The sequence below is a fragment of the Pinus tabuliformis genome, chromosome 7, assembly GCF_031772625.1.
Source record: "Pinus tabuliformis cultivar Carrire ecotype Pingquan chromosome 7, CPIR1, whole genome shotgun sequence".
Lineage (NCBI taxonomy): Eukaryota > Viridiplantae > Streptophyta > Pinopsida > Pinales > Pinaceae > Pinus > Pinus tabuliformis.
In genome coordinates, this window is record NC_142293.1 from 1,308,917,594 (window position 1) to 1,308,937,679 (window position 20,086).

A 20,086-nucleotide genomic window follows, 5' to 3' on the forward strand; every position below is an offset into this window, starting at 1 on the left:
CAAGCGTTCAATTTATAAATGAGATTGAAAAAATTTCTCATAATCTCCTCTCAATTTGACTTGAGGTTTATTTAATTTGGTAATCCAAGTTACATGTTCGATTATACATATGTGAAAGTCACAGAGCCAAGTTGGAGGCTATTTCTGTTGGATTTGATCTGGTATTATACTATTTTATACAATCGATATCTTACTAGCTTGGCATATTATGAAAGAAACCAAGCAGAACGCCTATTTTACATCCGGAACAGTAACAAATATCATGACCCAAACAATGGTTTAGATATGTAATCATTCCACTCATCGGGCATCCTTTTGTTACACTAAAAAATGTCACCATGGCTATTTACAGTCGGTATGGCTCAATCAACAGTCATACTACCCTTTTGAGCAAGTCTTATGCCTCTACTATTCATATCAAACTCCAAGAAAGAGAGAAAGTCTTTATAAAACATGTTTATCTCTGGGTACGCAGGTTCTCTCAAGCCTTGCCTGCGGGTACGTACCTTTTGTTCATAAGGTCTGCGTCCAAGGACGCTCTGTATCTAAAGGGGCAGGTGCGTCCCTCTGAAAAGGTTAAAATGCGCAAGTTTTATCTTCAAAAACTTACTTGTGGTCATTTCTAGAGCATTCTAGAAGATTCTTGGATGAGTATTGAGCGCCTCCAGATGGTTCATGCACTCCTATCAAAGAGGACCTTATCCCATCAATAAGGGAGTGATCCCATCCAAAGAGGGGACTATCCCATTGATGGTGGACCTGATTAACTTCCTCTTGAGCACTATAAAAAGAGGCATTGAGCCAGAAGGAAGAAGGTTGAAAGCTATAGATTTCTAAGGGTAAATGCTGCAGGAATTAGGACTCCCATTTAGAAGCTTGTGAGGAGAGATTGTCATCTTTACTTGTTCTATTTGGAAGTGGGTGAGCTTTGTCAAAGTAGAGGAAGACTCTTGTGGACCCTGGAAGGAGCTTGCACAACACCAAGGCTCAGGTTGTAATGGTTCCTTTTGATTACCTTTAATGCAAATTGGTCCATTCTTCTCAATAGCTTGTTGTTAATGGGTTATTTCATGTACTCCTTGGTCTATATGTTGAATATGCTTTGTCTTATGTTATAATCAGGTGCTATTTAATTGTTTGACTGTTGGTGATTGCAGGTTTTGGAGAACGGGAGGAGCTCATCCGGATCAACAAAGCTTGGACTTCTACAACAGCGTTTGGACAGAGGTAAGAACGAAACACTTGATTTCTCATATCATAATGTATGTTTAGAGAAGGATAGCTCCAGTTTGTTTTGTTTGTCATTAGAATGTCTTAGACTTCTAGGAAGGTCAGTTGTGTCTGCACCCTTGACTGATTCCGTGTGACAAATTGGCGACTCCACTGGGGATAGTTTCCATTAATGAGAAGAGTCTTTTCTTTTGTTTGAACTTTGCTTTGAGAAAATTGGTTTATTTTTCTGGTTTTGGCTCTGTGATCTTGTCTCTGGGTGGGTTAGCTTAGGATTAGTTTTATTTTTGGTTTTCTTGAGTTTTTCAGTAGGACGCACCCTCTGAGTGCTGCACAGTGCGTCCCTGGACGCACTTTTGCTGTGTGCACAAAGCGAGCCCGCACCTGTGCTAACGGGTTGCCTGCGTCCCCTGCCAAAATTTAAGAAAATTCCACTTTTTGCCCTTTTTGCTCTTAGATTTTGTTTTTTCTTAGTTTTTTCTGCCCAGATTCATCAGTCCCTTGTCCAGAATCTTCACCTGAACTGGTTTCATTGGCATTAAGTGTTTTAGTGGATTTCGTCGAAGTGTAAGCCCTAGGGTTTGATTTTGAGTAGGTCTTGTAGTGACTTTAGCGGTAGGAATTGTCAAGCCTTAGATATCTCTGGTTTTGTCAACTTTCTAAGAAGTCAGACCTGTTCTAAAAGTCTACCTATAGAAGTAACTTACCATCAAGTTGTCTTTTGGGTCATTTTCGAAGTGCTTGTTATGTAAGTCTTGAATTCCATTTTACGAAAAGAACAAAAAGATTTGAGTTTTGTTTTGGCTAGTCTTTTGATTCTGCATTAGCTAGTCCTTGATCTGATTTTGATCAAGTAAAACATCCTAGAATCACCTTTATGAGCTTTTGCCTTCTTAGGTTTACTTAGAGTAATCTCTCTTTTGGTTTGCTTGTGAGTCAAATTTTCATAGTTTTGTAGCTTTTGAGATTGTTTTTTGTTAAAGGTAGGTTTACATGCTTTATTGAAAAGAGAAAATACAAAAATATCTCCTTTGAATAGTTTTGTTTCAAGTAGCTTTAAAAGTTTTTGAAAGAAAAAGAGTTTTTCGTGCAAGTAAAGAGTGGTTATGTTTGTGTGCTCGAAAAGAAAAAGAGAATTGTTTCTTTGGTTGTCTTTTCTAAGGAAGTTGTTTTCTTTAAAAAATTGCATTCTCTCAACTCTCTTAGTTAAAGATTTTCATTGAAAAAGCAAAAGTAGTATAGAACATCTTAGGTGCATCTTTGTAGTGGTTGGAGTCGAGTCTGCACACCATTGGTTTCACTTCCATCACCTTGTGACTTTAAAGAACAACCTTAAAAGTAACGCTTAAAGTAAAATTGAACTAGTAACTTTTATTTTCTAGGGCTCTGAAGCACCAACATAGCTTAGGCTAGTGTCTTGGAGTAGGTGAGTACTTAACTCTCCAAGGCAGTAAAACAAACAAGTAGTCGATCTTGTGATAGAATCAAATCCAATTGTTACATTTACACTCTGGGAAAGCTCCTCTTAAAGGAGAAGCACGAGCTCGTGTCTGAACCAGTGAGGGGATCATTCCCCCCTCGTTGGGAACGACGCCAGACAGTACGTATTACAAATGGTAAACCTCGGATTAACCATTGTCGAGGAGCCAGGGGTCACTTATCGGTAAACCTTGGATTACTGTCAAGGAGCCGGTAAGGGGATTGAGCTTGCTACTCTGCCCTTGCGTGCTGTCGGAGTTTAGACTGTTCCCCCAGGTGTACTTGTGGCCGTTGGTAACCTTAGTGACCATAATCTCTAGGATTCTACCCAAGGTGACGGTGGAGGGAAGGTCCCACTGTACCTGGAGCAGACGTCGGCTATACTCACTTGGATTTTCTGGGGGGTTCACTTCACTCGAGACGGTTAAAGTGGAGGAACTTGGTCCAGTCTATTCATTAAGCAGGTTGTCGGCGTAACTGTTCCACCCGCCATTTCTGTACTGAATCCTGCGAGGTTGGACCTAATCACCAACTAGCGCTTTTGGTCCGGAAGATACTGTTTGTGTTTGGTTTGACGCCCTAGATTCTTTAGGCGTGTGATTCAAATTTGTTTGGTTCTTTAGAGACTTTAGGTGGTTTGATTTGAAATTTTATTTTGTTTTCGTGTGTAGTAGTTAAAAGTTTTTAGCTGTGGCGGAATTACCGAGACAGTCCCGTAGAATTCGGGGTCAGTCTCCTGAAGTTGTTTCTGTGGCCGAATTGTTGAGAAGATCCCGTAGACTTAGGGGTGAACCTCCTAGAGACGACCCCAGTAATTTAGAAGGTTTAAAGGTCCTTGTAACTCCTCCTAGTGGTAGTAGAGTAGGTTCACCTGAAGAAGGAGAATCTTCCTTGGTAGTCCATCCAGATTACCAAAGTTTAGAGACAGGTTATAATCCCGAAGCTGTTACAGTTTCTGAACTTGTTGGTAGTTTTTCGTTTGCTAGCGATACAGGCGAAGAACCAGAAATATCCGAACCTGTTACTCCGACTCCTAGTGTTCCTGATTCACCGAGAATAGAAAGAATTATCACCGAAAATCTTCCTGTTGGTTTGATTGCTATAGAAGAACTTGTTCCAGAGGAAGAAATAGGCGTCTCTGATCCTGAAGATCAAATTACCCTTGATCTAAGGGAGCCTGAATCCATCTTTTACAGTCCTCCTAGAAGTACCACTTGGTACCTTTCGTTAACCAATTATTTAGACAACTTTGGGCTAGGTTTTTCTACACCTCGTACTCCTTTTCCACCTGGAGGTATTCATACTCCTGTAAATATGTCTGATCAGTCATCTGTGTTTACACAAAGTCCTGAATCTTTTTTACATGGCGGTCCTTCTGTTCCTACTGGGTATCAATCTCTTTCTGGTACCTTTGCGGGAGCGTCTCCTCAACCCATTGATCATGGGTTATTAGTTGGAAACAGTGGTAATGTACCATTGAGTGTAGGAGACATTTACATGATGTCAGGATCAGTTCCCGTTACCCAACCTCAAGGTGGCCAATTACCGCCTGGGGGGCAACCTTCGTTAATGCCTGGGGGGCAACCTCAAGGTACTTCATTCGTGTCTGGGGGGCAACCTCAAGGTCAGTACGCTCCTATGGGGCAATACATACCTCAAGGTCAACCCCAGCCTCAATATGTACCCCAAGGTCAACCTCAGTATCAATATCAACCTCAAGGATGGCAACCCCAAGGGTATCAACCCCAAGGGTATCAACCTCAAGGATACCAACCTCAAGGTCAAGGTCAACCCCAGTACCCGTATTTACCTCAAGGTTATCAACCTCAAGGTCAATACTTAGGTCAAAGTCATCAACCACCTCAAGGGCAATCATATGGGACTGCACCTTACAATTATCAATCCTATCCTCAATCCTGCTATGGATCTCAGTACCCTCAACCTGTTATGGGTCAATACCCTGGAATGTTAGTGTGGGATCCGTCACAAGGTCAACAGATGTTGCAGCCAAGTATACAGTCGGTACCTCAAGCAGGACAACCTGTAGTTCCTGGTCCACCCCAGCAACCGCAACCTGTCCAGTCAAGTGTTCAGACCCCTGTAACTTCGGTAGTTACTCAGCCGCCAATTGCACCTAGTACTCCATCTCAAACGGCTGCAGCAACTACCGCCACATCTACCATACTTACTTCTGGAGTATCGACGGCTCCGGTTTCTACTGTCCCTGTAACCACTCCTCAGACATCTGTACCGTTGTCTGGATCTACGATTCAAACCACAGTCCAGATGCCTGTAGGCCAACCTGGTATAAGTACGGTTGTTACTACTCAACCTCAATTTGTTCAACCTCCGTACCAGGGACAGTATCAACCTGGGCAAGCTGTCCAACAACCGGTTTACCAGTATCAACCGTATCCTGGGTACACTTATCAACAACCTCAGCAACCCCAGTACGGTCTGGTTAATCCTGGTTTTCCAGGAGGATATAATATCCCAAATGCGACTCCTGTTCCTAGTTATCCTGGATATCCTCCTCCTGGGGCCGGTATTGTGACCCAGATTTTTAGAGATCCTAACCGGCAGTTACCGTTTATCGCAACTTTGGATTTACCAGACTTGACGCGCCTAACGAACGATCCAATTCAATATCTTCCGTTCTGGCCGCCAATGCCAAATAAGTTGCCTAGCGATATACCCAAGTTCGAAGGTAAGTCTGGAGAGGATCCGTCCAATCACGTGATGACTTACCACCTCTGGTGTGCTTCAAATTCCATCTCGGATGATTCAATCCGTTTACGTCTTTTTCAGCGTACACTCATTGGTCTCGCGGCCAAGTGGTACATTGAGTTACCACGGGCCTCTTTTTACAATTTTAGCCAGTTAGCTACCTCGTTCTTAACTCACTTTCAGTTACCGGTCAGATACGATAACGGTACGGAGTTATTAACTTCACTAAAACAATCAACCTCCACGTATATTTCAGATCACATTCATGAGTGGAGACGTCGAAGAAGGCTAGTGAAAGTTTTTATCCCGGACCAAATCTTAGCTGAATGGTTTGTTAAATCATTATTACCAAGAATTACTGAAGATGTAGCTAAGGCCGGAGTAGTTACTGAGGAGCAAGTCATTGCTCAGGCACAATACCTTGACTTAGTTTACACGCAGTCGGGTACATTACACGAGAAGATTCCGGATCTTCCAAAGTCGAACCAAATCGTTGCTGCTCCTTCGGGATCTCATGCCGCTGATGGTATGATTGGTATCGTGAATACAAAGAGCAAGAAGAAGTCTTCCAAGGCTTCAACTACTCCTATTATCACTTTGCCCGATTCCCCGACAGGAGAGTCTTCTTACAGCCGATATTCACGTTATAGAGTCATCTACGGCCAAATCAAAAAACGGTGGAAAGAAGAAAGGAAAGAAGAAGGCTAAAGCAGACAAGGCTCCAAAGGAGAAAACTGAAAAGTCGGAAACCAATGACGAAAAGCGCAAACCTCGATATCCTTGTCTTATTTGTGAAGAGGATCATTTTACGAGAGATTGCCCTCATCGGGCCGAGGTAGTGAAAATAGTCAAAGGTTCTCCCACTCCTGCTGTGTTAAAAAATCCATTTCCGGAGCAGGAGAATAAGATGATAGGTTCTTCCTCGAATGCCAGTGAAGAACCCATTTTGATGATGTCTCATGTAAGGATTGCGACTCGATCGCAAGATTATGGTAGTAAGAATCCTGTTGATGGTAAGGAAGCAGAATCTTCTCACTCTAATCCATCAACCTCAGCTCCTGGTTCCGATCCACTACAGATCGAGAAACCTAACCCAGACTTAGTAATTAAACCGCCCGCCAAGGGTGTACTTCGAAGGTCTGCTTTCAATCCACATGCGAGAGCGGCCCAGAATTACAACATTGTTGAGGACTTAGCTGTTTCACCCTCAGCAATGTCGGCGTTAGAAGTGCTGCAATCATGTCCAGCACAACGAAAATTACTTTTGTCGGCTATAGGAGCTGTTGACGTTCAGGATCCGAATCTAATGATCTTCGATCTAGAAAATAGTACACCACGACTCCCCCATCAAATGGCTTTCCAAATTCCAGTGATAGTCAAAAACAGACCTATTCATCGAACTGTGATTGATGAGGGAGCTTCTACGTGTATTATGTCAATTCAATGTTGGAGATCCCTTGGTTCTCCTTCGTTGAACCAATCCCCCACCATCCTTAAGGCCTTTGATGGCCGTGGGTTCCGTCCGTTTGGTATTCTACAGGAATTGCCTATAGGGGTAGAAGGTAAAACCGTTAGTCTGGATGTGGAAGTGGTTGATGCCCCTCTAGACTACAACCTTCTTTTGGGTCGAAGTTGGTCATATGCTATGACAGCGGTCGTTTCATCGGTCTTCAGAGTAATTAAGTTTCCACATAACGGTAAGATCGTGACAATTGATCAGCTGACATACTTTTCATCCGACCCAGCCTCTTCAGAGAGTATCCAGCATGTCGGTAAGACGACAATCCCTTATAAGGACGTTGGTGTAGGTTTAGTTAAGGATTCCGGTTTACTGGGAACTTTTCCTCTCCCTCCACTCAGCGTAGAACCTTCGTTTGCAACGATTCATATGATTACGTCAGAAAACATTATTTATGATGATCCTTGGTATGTTCCATCTGACTCTGAGATAGACTCATTCGGTAATGATATGCCTTTGAGTCCATATGAAATTGCTTATGAAGCTCTTATGTCTTTTACCGACTTTCATTCAACCGAAGTCGACCAAATGAATGTGGTCAGTGAAGAATCACTTTTCACCTCAACCTTAGAATGGATAGCGTTTCCCGAAGTCGTGTCATCTGACGAACAACTTCGCGAAATCCTAAGTGTAGACGATCTACCATGGGAAGATCTCCATCACAGATCTTCGTTTTTACCTAAGGATGATGCATTTGAAAATGATTTTTCATCTATCTTTACCGCTGAATATGTCAAAGACGCTCAGGATCCAACGAAACATTCTGATTCAGAGTTGAATTTAGGGAATATTTCTCGTACTATTCCCATTGATATTTCAGTGAAGCCCGGAATTGAGGAGAACATTCATATAGGTGCCTCATGTACAGAAGAAGAAATCCAAACTTACAAGGCCCTATTCCAAGAATTCCGCGATGTGTTTGCATGGTCTTACGAGGAAATGCCGGGAATCGATCCTGCCATTGTTGTTCATGAAATCAAAACCTACCCGGATGCTAAACCCATTCGGCAACGGTTGCGTCAGATTCACCCTCGAAAAGCGGCTGCGATTAAAGCAGAAGTCGAAAAGCTGTTGAAAGCAGGTTTCATTTATCCGATCCCGTTAACGGATTGGGTATCGAATATTGTTCCGGTCAACAAGAAACAAGGAACAATAAGAATCTGTATCGACTATAGGGATATCAATCGAGCTTGTCCAAAAGACAACTATCCTACGCCTTATATCGATCAAATTATTGATGATTGTGCCGGAAGTGAAATGTTTTCCTTCATGGATGGTTTTTCGGGCTATAATCAAATCAATATTCTACCTGCCGACCAACCAAAAACGGCATTCATTTTTCCATGGGGGACATTTGCTTATTGCAAATTACCTTTTGGGCTCAAGAATGTCGGGGCCACTTTTCAACGGGCGATGTCTTACGCATTTCACGACATCAAGCACATTGTGCAACCGTATCTCGATGATTTGCCTGCTCATTCTTTACATCGAGCTGATCACCTTGACCAATTACGAGCAATCTTTATGAGGTGTAGGCATTATCGAATTCGGTTGAATCCCCACAAGTGTGTTTTCTGTATAGAAACAGGTCGATTGCTGGGATTTGTTGTTTCAAAAGCCGGCATTCGCGTCGATCCCTCGAAAGTCGAAGCGATCATCAAATTGCCTCCTCCTTCGAGTTTGCGCCAACTCCAAAGTTTGCAAGGGAAAGCGAACTTTTTACGTCGATTCATCCCAAACTACGCCGAGGTCACTAAAGGTTTTACACGGTTGTTGAAACAGAACGTTCAATTCTTTTGGGACGAGATTGCCCAACAATCTTTTGATGCACTTAAACACGCGTTGACCCATGCACCGTTGTTGCATCCTCCCAACTACAACCAGGACTACTTCTTATACCTCGCAGCTTCATATTCCACTATTGGAATGGTGTTAGTTCAAGAAGATGAATTCGGAGCAGAACATGTGATATATTATCTCAGTCGAACCTTAAATCCCACTGAGTTAAAATATTCGCATGTGGAGAAATTGGCCCTGGCAGCCGTTCAAGCTGTCCAGCGTTTTCGTCACTACATTCTTCTCCGTAAAACTACAGTTATTTCGGATTGCAACCCTATGATTTACATTTTGACAAAACAATTGCTAGGGGGCAAGTACTCTAAATGGATCGTTATCCTGCAAGAGTTCGACTTGGAGTTCGAGAAGTCCAAGTCTAAGAAATCCTTAGTCTTTGCGGAATTGATGTGTGATTTCGCGCGTACTGACACAGAAACTGTGGCAGAAGAGTCCATTGCGGACGAATCTTTGTTTCTTATCAGTACTTTAGATCCGTGGTTCGGGGATATAATCATCTATCTCCAAACCCAAACCTTTCGGCCTGAAGCTTCCAAAGAGGAACGGCGAAAAATTAGGTTTCAATCCCAGCAATACAAAATTATTGGAGATACACTTTATCGCCGGGGGGCAGACTTAGTTTTTCGACGTTGTCTAACTCACGAAGAGGCTGAGAGAGTTTTGAATGATTGTCACTCTGGAGCATGTGGCGGTCATATGTCTGGGTATGCCACAGCTCAAAAGGTGTTGCGCGCTGGTTACTTCTGGCCATCTATGTTTAAAGATTGTATCATTGCAGTCAGGAAGTGCCACAACTGCCAAGTGTTTGATCGAAAGATGCGCGCACCACCTGCTCCTCTCCACCCTATAATTGCCGTTGGTCCATTCGCCAAATGGGGTATCGACTTTATTACTTGTAACCCTCACTCGGCCGGGGGGCATGCATATATCATCCTCGCGGTTGATTATTTCACTAAATGGGCCGAGGCGATGCCTACATTCGACGCAAGCGGCAAAACAGCTGCAGTTTTCATATTCAATCATATAATAACTAGGTTTGGTGTCCCACAAGCAATTATTACTGACCATGGAAGCCATTTTCGAAACACCATGATGACTGAACTTACAAGCCAGCTTGGTTTGCGCCATGACAGCTCTACTCCTTATTATCCGCAAGCCAACGGTTTGGTTGAGTCTATCAACAAAGTTCTGGTTATCATGATCCGACGAACCATTGGTATTCATCGGTCGAATTGGCACAACATGTTATTTTCGGCGCTATGGGCATACCGAACCTCAGTGAAAACCTCAACAGGGTTCACTCCTTTCCAGCTAGTTTATGGCTTAGAAGCAGTGTTACCCATTGAATGTGAAATCCCATCACTTCAAATGGCTGTCGAATTACTTCCAGCTACTTCCGAAGAGGAGAAACGTTTATTGTACTTAGCTAAATTAGATGAGACTCGACGTGACGCTACATTGGCAATCGAGACTCACGCGAAGCGAATGAAAGCTCAGTATGATAGAAATGTGACCCCTCGAAATTTTTCGGAGGGAGACCTAGTGCTCTTATATGATCAAGCTAACGATAAGCTAGGTGCTGGAAAATTCGTTCCTATGTGGCATGGACCCTATATTGTAAAGCGAAAGCTAGCAAAAGGGGCTTATGAGCTAGTAGATTTTGATGGGGACTCTTTGGATAAACCCAGAAATGGACTTTACCTAAAGAGGTATTATGCTTAAATGGTGGGTATGGAGAATTTTTAGTTAGGTTAGGTTTTCTTTCTAGCTAGTTTGATTGTTAGTTAGTCAGTGTGCTTAGCTTAGTGAGTGTGTTTTTCGTCGTTATTCTGGCTTATCTTGGTTTTGCTCTTGATATTGTAGATGTCGACGCCCCTCCAAACATACATTGGATTTGCTGATGGTGCTTGTCGTAATACACGGAATATCTCTTCCGCAGCTTGGGTTATCTATTCACCCTCTGACGAGTTAGTTTCTATGCATGGGGTAAGCCTCGGTCAAACAACGAATAACATTGCAGAATACAGTGCAGTGGTTGAATTATTATCCGAATCTATTTCATTTGGAATTCGACGTTTGATAGTGAGGTTAGATTCTGAACTTGTTGTATTACAGCTTAATAGAGTTTATGCCATTAGAAATCCTGTGTTATTAAGGTTGTTTTTGAGAGTGCGTCTCTTGGAACGTGAATTTGATTACATTGAATATCAGCATATTCCAAGGTCCTTAAATACATTAGCAGATGCAATTGCTTCTCGAGTGTTGGACAGACATTTACGATAATCATGCAAGTAAATTTAAAAAACATTTCATCATACATGTTAAACAAGATAAGCCGGTAATAGTGATATATATATAGATAGGAGTGTGTCAAAAAATATACATCGTCTTCGATCATAGGTTGAAAAACACCTTATGATCGGCAAAATGATAAGTACAAAAAGACAAAAATGTCACATGTGTCTACAAAGTGACTAGCCAATCACTGGTGGTGCTCCCTGTACGACACCACTGCACGGGCTACTTTGCGCAAAAATCTCCTCAACGGTCCAGGGACCGCGACTACGTAGCGCTGAAGTCTGATAGGAATATCGTCCATAGATGTCTCTAGTATATCCGCCGTCAGACGCTGTAGATCATGCTCCAACTCAGTCAGTACCTCCGCAGCCGCCGCGTCCTGTGGGGCCGGTAGCGGTGCAACTGGATGTCGCCTCTCGAAAAGCCGGAGGTTGGCTGGACGCTGTGGACCAACATCTGCATTTTGAAAATTTTACTGTCAGTTTGAGACGATATATATAAAAAACAAAAAAATATATAATTTGAAAACTCGTGAAAAATAAAGTACCTCTGTCATCCCATTGTTCTCCCTGTGGAAGAACCATGTCCGGATCACCTCGAAAATCTATTCCGGCATACGAAAAATCCTGGATCGCAAACACCTGGTCCTCTAACCAGTGAAAATAACTGTCAGTGAATCGAACAACTGCCGCACCCTCGTCCGGATACCGGGCCATCACAGCAACCCATCGTACCAGCTTTGGCTCCTTAGGACCCGAAATATCAACAGTGAGATGCTGAGGGATCAGCATTGGTATCCTCTCTAAGGCAAAGCTCACGACTATAGGCCCATATCCAAAGGTCTTTAGTCTGTCGGTCTTTGCCTTGGTCAGTTGGGCTTTCAAGTTAGCCAACAGTGCATCACACCAGTTGAAAATGGTGCCTTGGAGACAATCAATTGCCATCCGAAATTGAGACCCAGTAGCAATATGTAAAGTGGCTGAGCCACAAATTCTGGTCACAGTGAAAGCCAAGACCATGAGTTCACGTTGAGAGACATATTTGATCTCTATGCCTTTCTTGTGCTCTCGATCAGGTAGGCACCAATCTGCTCGGAGACTATCAAGGGATTGGCCACCCGGCCTAGTCCCAGCCAGATTGAGTTGCTCACCTCTGTTCGGCAAGCCAGTAAGAAAGTAAATGTCAGCAGGCTCTATCTCGAGTTGTTGCCCGCCGATATAAAAGCATTGTTCTTGAACGTTCCATCTCTCGACCAGCCACTCCAAGAACCTTACCTGAGCTCTCATACCGGGTATGGACCAGTATTTGTATAAACCACATCCTCTTAGGGCATCGAGGGAAGGTTGATGATTGATTGCAGCTTCATCAACCTCCTCATGCTCTCTTTCTCTCCAATCCAGCATGATAAGTGCCCTACACATGAATAAACAGGCATTAAAATTAGTTTTGAGAAATTTCAATGGTTGGTTTGGGAGTTTGGGGTTTCAAAACCCGCGTTTTGCGGAGGACGCACCCCGCGTTTGGCACACAGTGCACCGGGACGCAGGTGGCCTGAAGGCAACCTGCGTCCCCCGACCTTTTCCCTGTGTAGGAAAAAGTCGGGGGACGCAGGCCAGCCTTTAGGAAACCTGCGTCCCCCGCAGGGCGGTTTCCAAAACCCAAAACCCCCCAAAAATCAAAAATGAAACTTAAAACAAAATTCTAAACGGATGAAATTGACAAGGAGGATGTTGTGAAATACCTGGAAGAGACGGCGTTCGATTCTAACGGTCGGATTTTCTGCAGCGACCACGGGAAGTTTCTTGTCAAAAGCTCCTTTTTCAACCTCAACAGTCAAACGGTAAAAATTACATGGTAAAAAGTCTTTTTATAGGTTTTTTGGATGAATTTGTTCATTTTTCACCATGGAAAGATGTTTTTCAATGAATTTTTGCCTATCTTAAACAGGTATGAGTAATGTGTCGCTTTTGTCTAGGACAAAGGGACTTAGAGGGAAAATTGTCATTTTTCACAAACAAATATCAGAGTCATCTTTTAAGCCCTTTTCTGACTCCTAAAACATGAAAAGATTGTCGAGCGTTTCTTTTACACTCGTTAAAACGGAATTAAAAGACGGTCCCCTTATAGCTCTTTTCTGACCGTAAAATCAGGAAAATATTGCCGTGTTTTTGTCGTTTCAAACTCGATACGGAAATAAAACGACGTGTCCTTAATCGCTTTTTACTTTTCAGGTCAGTGACACTAACTATGAAAGTACTCCTTGGTCATAAGATCAAGCGGTTCCCCCAGGTATTATTTTATACTTTTTTGGACTTGAGGGACACAAATTTACGAAAAAGTTCAACTTGGAGTTTCCTTAAGTTTTTCAGACTCTCTAAAATTGAAAAACACGGAGTTTCTCCTATATTGGGCTCGTTAAACATTTCACAGTAAAGGACCTGTTCAATTACAAACAGGAACGAACCACTCCTTCCTAGGGTTCGAATCAAAACTGGGTTGGACTCGTCCGAAGGATGAGCTTATAATCAAGCATATGTTATCCTCCTCAAGCTTGTTAAAAATAAAGAGGTACTTGCCAGAAATGGTGGGGGAAAAGAGAGAAGAATGAGCCTATTTGTTACCTTTTGTCTCAAAAGAAACTTTATTACCACTCTTGGACACGACACTTTTTCATTCACCTGGGTTGGGAAATCTTTTACCTCACAGTCAATCAAACCACTTTTGAAAGTCTTCAACCGGGTTCCGGGGATTAACTTTGAGTTATTTAGCACCAAACCATCTGTCGTGTCGTTATGTGTTCAAGAGGTCTGCAAACAAAACTTTCATCTGCAAAATACTTGTCATCCATTTGACCATCCCTGAGTCAGTCCTTACAGCAATATTTCTTCAACTTGAACAATGATTTCGTGTTGTGGGCTTGCCTGCAACGAGTCTCTTTCTATCGACATCAGCACATTATCTAGAGAGATGACTTAGAAATCGTCAGTGGCTTGAAGTCTGCATGCATCAATGGCAGGTTTCTCACCTTTGACGTCAGTTTACATCATTGACTTTCGATCGAAGGATTCCGTGAAATGTTCGACATCAACTCATTCATTCACATCTCATGGATTGTACTGGGTACTTTGAGAACCATTGACATTACTGGTGGTCTCTCTCACGCTTGTTAACAGTTCACATCATCGACTGGTAATCAAGTGGTTTCTACCATGTTCGACATCGACTCATTTATTCGCATGGCTAGAATCGTACCAATTCGAGAAGTAGGAATGAAGACCCTGGATCAAATCTCTACCGTCCAGGCTGCAAGGAGTTTTGTATTCATTATCTAACTAGACTAATCATAAACAGATGGTTGCGCCCATACTGTGTCTACAAAAGTCTATGATTATGATGTACTACAAGATCATTTCTGTATCAGAGTAGTTGATATAATCTTATCCATGTATTTTGTGTTGAAAATTGCAGGTTCCAACCAGGTTCTCCACGAGATAATCTTCGAAATGATAAAGCGCGTCACCCTTCCTAGATAATACAAAACCCTAATCTATTCCAGGATTCGCACTTTAGGGGGCAATCTGTTACACTAAAAAATGTCACCATGGCTATTTACAGTCGGTATGGCTCAATCAACAGTCATACTACCCTTTTGAGCAAGTCTTATGCCTCTACTATTCATATCAAACTCCAAGAAAGAGAGAAAGTCTTTATAAAACATGTTTATCTCTGGGTACGCAGGTTCTCTCAAGCCTTTCCTGCGGGTACGCACCTTTTGTTCATAAGGTCTGCGTCCAAGGACGCTCTGTATCTAAAGGGGCAGGTGCGTCCCTCTGAAAAGGTTAAAATGCGCAAGTTTTATCTTCAAAAACTTACTTGTGGTCATTTCTAGAGCATTCTAGAAGATTCTTGGATGAGTATTGAGCGCCTCCAGATGGTTCATGCACTCCTATCAAAGAGGAACTTATCCCATCAATAAGGGAGTGATCCCATCCAAAGAGGGGACTATCCCATTGATGGTGGACTTGATTAACTTCCTCTTGAGCACTATAAAAAGAGGCATTGAGCCAGAAGGAAGAAGGTTGAAAGCTATAGATTTCTAAGGGTAAATGCTGCAGGAATTAGGACTCCCATTTAGAAGCTTGTGAGGAGAGATTGTCATCTTTACTTGTTCTATTTGGAAGTGGGTGAGCTTTGTCAAAGTAGAGGAAGACTCTTGTGGACCCTGGAAGGAGCTTGCACAACACCAAGGCTCAGGTTGTAATGGTTCCTTTTGATTACCTTTAATGCAAATTGGTCCATTCTTCTCAATAGCTTGTTGTTAATGGGTTATTTCATGTACTCCTTGGTCTATATGTTGAATATGCTTTGTCTTATGTTATAATCAGGTGCTATTTAATTGTTTGACTGTTGGTGATTGCAGGTTTTGGAGAACGAGAGGAGCTCATCCGGATCAACAAAGCTTGGACTTCTACAACAGCGTTTGGACAGAGGTAAGAACGAAACACTTGATTTCTCATATCATAATGTATGTTTAGAGAAGGATAGCTCCAGTTTGTTTTGTTTGTCATTAGAATGTCTTAGACTTCTAGGAAGGTCAGCTGTGTCCGCACCCTTGACTGATTCCGTGTGACACCTTTCTCGATACTTCAGCAGCTTGTAAGTTGCATATGTTAAAGGTATACCCCACGCATCATGATCTTTAGGTGCCTACATGGTCACTTACATCCCGTTAGAAACCTTTTCTGCCATGCATCAAAACTAACTGCAAAATGCTTCTAAGAAATAACAACCAAATAGTTCAACAGAAAGGGAATCTTAAAAACCTTAGGAGTCCTAATCAGTTTCATTTCTGCCTCCTCCAGGGTTTTGCGGCCTTTCTTTGAATTGCATTCGTTGCAAGCAGTAACCTGGTCAATAGATAAGCAGGAGTCCAGGCAGAATTAAACATAACTAGAAATACAAATATGATAAGCATGAATCCAGGCACACTAACTTCAATTGATAGCCGAAATATAAATGTAATTGTTCAATTCAGTCAATAAAACTTGTCGTAACATCAATGAAACTCATCTGAAAAAACATTCAAATGATATACTTTCTTCAATAACTACTTTGTTGGTGACAATCTTGAACGCAGTAACCCAATATTTAACTCGCATATACCTCTATTATTTAAAATACCCTGGCTGAAAATCACCATCAAACCAAGCAATTTGTATGAAGCAGTCAAACCAGATTTTTTTTTTTAAGTTCAACCATTTGTTATGTTTATGAAGCTAAGCAAGTAGTGACCTTTCTTGCTAATACAGCTGTAGTTGTTTTAGCACTGTACAAAACCAAAATGCTTAACAGATGGGGGATAGAGAAAATTATGGGTATGCTCTACGTGAATGACCAAATAATTTTCCATAAGTTTATCACTTAAATATGGATTAATATGCCTGCTGCAGATTGAAATTCCTGTCCAGACTATCAGTTCAAAAGCTTTTCCATTTTATAATTTATATAACAAACCAAGCATATAGAAATATCAGTTGTTCTATGCTTTCGACCTATCTATTGCAACCCAGGTTATTTCTTGTATATTATATCAAAAAGTAAGTGTACAAATATACTATTGTAGCTGCTTGCCTTCTCAAACTATTGGTTTAATGCATATGTTTCAGCATACAATTACATACCTTTTACAATTATTATCTTTTGATGCAAACAACGAATGAAACAATCAAATATGATTGAAAATGCAAAAATGTCATTTGTGTTGAACCAGAACCTCACGTGTACTTTCATGAAATCCATTTGAAAAGTTACAACATAAATGTTTTAACTTTTAACTTTTTAGTGGTCATTGTTGTGTTCAAAGTTCCTACATTTTAACTATTAGGAATAAAATATAAATATAATAATAATAAGAAATAGTTAATTAAATAGTAATTAGTTAATCAATAGGCATGTCCCTAAGGACATGACCATTCATGAAAGCATACCTGCCTAGGTATATAAAGCAGAGTTTCATTTGTAATTCAATCATCTCACTTGTATTCAAATATACTTTTATAATATATTATTGTCCTATCATGGATGTTTATATATTTCAGATCTTCTGAAGTAGTCTACTGTGTATATGAACTTTGTTCGTTTCAGAGGTGATGTGCGTACAAGAAAATGATAAATAAAAACTAAATATTTTAAAACAACGGGCAAAGTATATAAAGGAGTGCTGGCAGACAATACAAAGGTTGCAGTAAAACGATTGACTGACTATCATAGCCCTGGTGGGGAGCAAGCATTTCTATGGGAGGTTGAGATGATCAGTGTGGCAATCCACCGCAACCTTCTGCGCTTGATAGGATTTTGTGTTGCACCATTAGAGTGGCTTCTAGTCTATCCATATATGCAAAAACTTAGTGTTGCATACAGGCTAAGGGAGCTCAAACCTACAGAAAAGCCATTAGACTGACCTGCTCAGAAAAATGTAGCCTTAGGTGCAGCCCGTGGTTTGGAGTACCTTCGTGAGCACTGCAATCCTAAAATCATTCATCGGGATGTGAAAGCTGCTAATGTCTTGCTAGATGAAGACTTCGAAGCTGTTGTTGGTGATTTTGGGCTAGCGAAATTGGTTGATGCTAGGAAAACTCATGTTACAACTCAAGTCCATGGAACCGTGGGTCACATTGCTCCTGAATACTTATCAACTGGAAGATCCTCAGAGAGGATAGATGTGTTTGGTATGGTATTACTCTTTTGGAGCTTGACACTGGACAACGTGCTATAGATTTTTCACTTCTCGAGGAAGAGGATGACGTTCTATTATTGGATCATATTAAGAAGTTACAAAGAGAGAAAAGATTAGATGCTATTGTAGATGCAAACCTAAATCAGAACAATGACGTTAAAGAAGTTGAGGCAATGATTCAGGTAGCATTGTTGTGCACACAGACCTCACCAGAAGATCGACCCAAAATGACAAAAGTTGTGCGCATGTTGGAAGGAGAGGGTTTGGATGAACGTTGGGAAGAGTGGCAGCAGGTTGAAGTCATTCGTCGACAAGAATATGAACTAATGCCTCGAAGGTTTGAGTGGGCTGAGGATTTTGTATATAACCAGGATGCAATCAAACTCTCTGGTGGAAGATGATCAACATGGGCTTTGTTGTCTCATATTTTTGTAACTTGGAACATTTTACAGTTTTCTTCAAATATATCATTATTGGAACTGTAAAAGTGGTTTTTAAGGTCGTAAGATTTTATTTACCTATTCTTCCACTTTTGTAAGCAAGGTGTGACTGCTTGTTCAACGATACTCAAATGCATTTTGAATCCCTGCTTCATCAGTAGGAAATCTCCAATCATGCTGTTGTCCATTTGCAATCGTGTACATTAGATATTCACCTAGGTATCCTTGAACATCTGAATACCAGGAAAACCCTGACTTTCATTAACCAGGAGAGATCTGGATTATGGTGAGGAAATTATATCCAACAATATTATAGTGTTTGTATTTATCATGGAATACTAATCTCCAAAGCTGGTTGTTTGAATTGGAATAATTCCTTGATGTAATGTGAAAAGATAAAATTAAATGTTTTTCCTTTCTAAGGGATCTCATTGTTTTGGGTGAGTGTCACTTCCAACGACCAGTTTACCCTGGTTGAGTTCAAATTTATTGGCTTAATTTTCAAGAACGAAATGAAAATCATCCCACTCACTGGCTGTTCAGCTAAGTACTAATAGAAGCAAAGCATTGTTATGCAGCATAGGAAGTATGAACGGAATGATGAGAATAATTCCAAACAACCCATGCCCTTATACAATATTATAAAGGCACCTACCACACTGGAGAGGGGTGCTCTTGCCACATGGCAGCCTATAGCCGTTTTCCCTTGTACAACATTTTGAGAATTATGCAAAGAGACAAAGTTGACCGTAGAAGATATGACAAGAATATGATGCTTTGGGAAAGCTTTTAAGAAAAGCCCCTGAATAGGAGGCTCACACAAGAAAGAGTATCCGAGGGCATCGAGATGATGCAGTTTTTGTTTGTATTTGGACACAAATTGTTGCTTGATGTACAATTCTTAGCTCTTTTTTTTGAGGCCTTAGTCACATGAACATAAATAAAGAGAGGATTCAAAGAGGGCAGTGTCCAAAATATAATGAAAACTGACTGTTTTTTTTTTGTTTGTGGGATTTGAATGCCTATGCTGGTTCTCCTAATCAAAATGCCTAACCAATTGACTAGTCTGTTTTTTTAATAATAAATATGCAATCTTCATTTATTTTTCATGTGGTACGTGTTACAAGGGTGTCATTTATAGTTTGAACAAAACAACATTGATTCTTGGACCTTAGTTTGATCAAATGAAATTTTAACCTTATGAAATTAAGTGTCATCTCTTGTCAGTGGCATTTATGTACTGCAGTATCTTAGTGATATTGTATAAGTTATGTGTTGTGGCCATGCATCATATTATGGTGAAGATTTTATAAATTCATCTTCTCTTCTCCACAAACATTAATATGCATAAAATGCATAGATTTGTTGGATGGTGAATATTGTGGAATCATATTGATCTTATTCCAAAAATCCGTTTATGTTCAGTTTATGCTAATGTCTTCTTGGTTCTTGCATTAAAATAACCATGTAACCTCTTAGTTGTTTGGAAACATGGCTTATTATTATATAAATATAAACACAAAAATTTCAAAATCAACTCTACTTTAAAAACATCTTTAATATAGGCAATTATTCCATTTGTTTAATTATTTCTCATTTGACAGCTCATATTGTGAGCTGCATTATATATCATGAAATTGTTTTAGTACTAGTAAACAATGATTTAAAAAAAAAAAAAAAAAATTGAACCTTTGATATGTAAAGGACATTTCTCTCAAATTACAAAAAAAAAAGTATGAAAATCATGCTGGAAACAATTTCTGAAGTTTTGAGTCTTTTATTTTCAAGATTAACTAATTGGTT

General features: G+C 40.8%; 1 pseudogene; it reads left to right on the forward strand.

Annotated features, from left to right (window-relative positions):
• Window positions 1-17,300: 17,300 nt before the first annotated feature.
• Window positions 17,301-18,244, forward strand: LOC149252344 (LRR receptor kinase SERK2 pseudogene; annotated as a pseudogene).
• Window positions 18,245-20,086: the final 1,842 nt, after the last annotated feature.